Raw genomic sequence first — 2,289 nt, 5'->3', positions numbered from 1 at the left:
TAGTAGAGCCCCCTAAACACTTATTAGATGTTCCTCTCAAATATCTGAGAATCCATTTGATTGCTTCCAATGCTCAATTCCTAGATGACTCATATACCTGCTAACGACTCCCACTGCATGTGCAATATCTGGCATAGTACATACCATAGCATACATCAAGCTTCCTACAATTGAAACATAGGGTACCTTGGACATCTTATCCTCCTCTTCATGTGTCTTAGGACACATCTCCTTAGTCAACTTCAAATGACTAGGTAAAGTTGTGCTGACAACTTTAGCATTCTCCATAGAGAAACATTGCAACACCTTCTCCACATAATCAACCTGAGATAGCATCAATGTTCTATTTTTCTTATCTTTGCAAATCTTCATACCAAGGATTTGTTTTGCTGCCCCCAAATCCTTCATAGCAAATGCATGTGCTAACTGGCATTTCAACCCTTTAATATGATCCATGTTAGACCCAGCTACAAGCATATCATCAACATATAAACATAAAATAATGTAACTATCATCATCCAACCTCTTAAAGTAGACACAATGATTTGAATGACACCTACTGTAACCATGCTTATGCATAAAACTGTCAAATTTCAAATACCATTGCCGAGGTGCTTGTTTCAAGCAATATAAACTTTTTTTCAATTTGCACACTAAGTTCTCCTTACCTTTGACCGCAAATCTCTGTGGCTGAGCCATATCTATATATATTCATCCAAATCACCATGAAGGAAGGCTATTTTAACATCGAGCTGCTCTAAATGCAAATCTTTAGTAGCCACAAGACTTAAAATAGTACAAATAGAAGTCATTTTAACAATAGGAGAAAATATCTCATCAAAATCAATTCCCTTTCTCTGTGCAAATCCTTTTACAACTAACCTGGCTTTAAATCTTTTCTGACCCCCTTCCTCTTCTTTCAACCTGTAAGCCCACTTATTCTGTAAAGCTCTTTTACCTATAGGTAACTTGCACAAATCCCATGTCTTATTCTTCAGAAGAGAGTCCATTTCGTCTTTCATTGCAAACTCCCACTGAATCTTAGTATCCACCTACACAGCTTCATCATAACTTTCAGATTCACCAGCATCAGTAAGTAAAAAAGAATACAAAGAGGGAGAGAATCTTTCTGGAGGTCTAATTTGCCTTATTGACCATCTAACATTCACTGGTGTATGTGGTATTTTTTGTTGTGTTTGTTGCACATCATGAGGAATGCTTGGAACATCAACTTTTGGAGTGTCATCCAGCACTACATAATCATCTTCTTTCTTCTCATGTTGCTGTAATAGATCTTTGTACAACACTTTCTCATTGAATACGATATCTCTACTTCTTAAAATTTTATGATTTTCAAAATCCAAAAGCCTATAACCAAATTCATTAATGCCATATCCAAAAAATACACATTTCTTTGACTTAGCTTCCAACTTGGTTCTATTTTCAAAATCTATGTGAGCAAATGCTTCACAATCGAAGGTCTTGACAAAAGAATAACTCACCTTCTTACCAGTCCATGCTTCCTCTGGAATACCACAGCCCAAAGGAGTAGAGGGACCTCTATTAATCAAATAAACAACAGTATTGATAGCCTCCACCCACATATGTAAGGGCAACCCAACATGCAACCTCATGCTCCTTGTGCGCTCCATTATAGTCATGTTCATGTGTTTAGCCACTCCATTTTCCTATGGAGTCTTTGGAATAGTTTTCTATCTACGAATACCATTAGTGGAGCAATAATCTTCAAATTCATGACTGCAATACTCACCACCATTATCAGATCTGAGACATTTTAATTTCTTACCAGTTTCATTTTCAACCAAGCATTTCCATTTCTTAAAAGTTTGAAATACATCAGATTTTTGTCTAAGAAAATAAACCCATAATTTTCTAGTTGCGTCATCAATAAATGTAACATAATAATGAGAGTCACCAAGGAAGATACTTGAGTCGGTCCCCATACATCTGTATGCACAAGCTCTAATTTCTCCTTTTTGTTTTCCTTCCTTGTCTTCACAAAACTCACTCTCTTTTGTTTTCCATACACACAACTTTCACAGAAATCCATATTAACACATTTTAAATCAGGTAAAACTTTCTTTGAATGAAGTAATTTCATACCTTTCTCACTCATGTGTCCAAGTTTGTTGTGCCACAACATTGTATCAGAATCTATAGTAGTTATTTGTTCTCCCTGCTCAATTGCAACAATTGTTCCTGAACATTCATTTTTCTTTGAAACAATTAAAGTAGAAGGAACAATATGACCTGTACAGAGATATAAGG

Source organism: Cupressus sempervirens, chromosome 7 (assembly GCF_028749045.1).
Source record: "Cupressus sempervirens isolate cs-2001-9-10 chromosome 7, ASM2874904v1, whole genome shotgun sequence".
Lineage (NCBI taxonomy): Eukaryota > Viridiplantae > Streptophyta > Pinopsida > Cupressales > Cupressaceae > Cupressus > Cupressus sempervirens.
Note: the sequence above shows the minus strand (reverse complement) of the source record.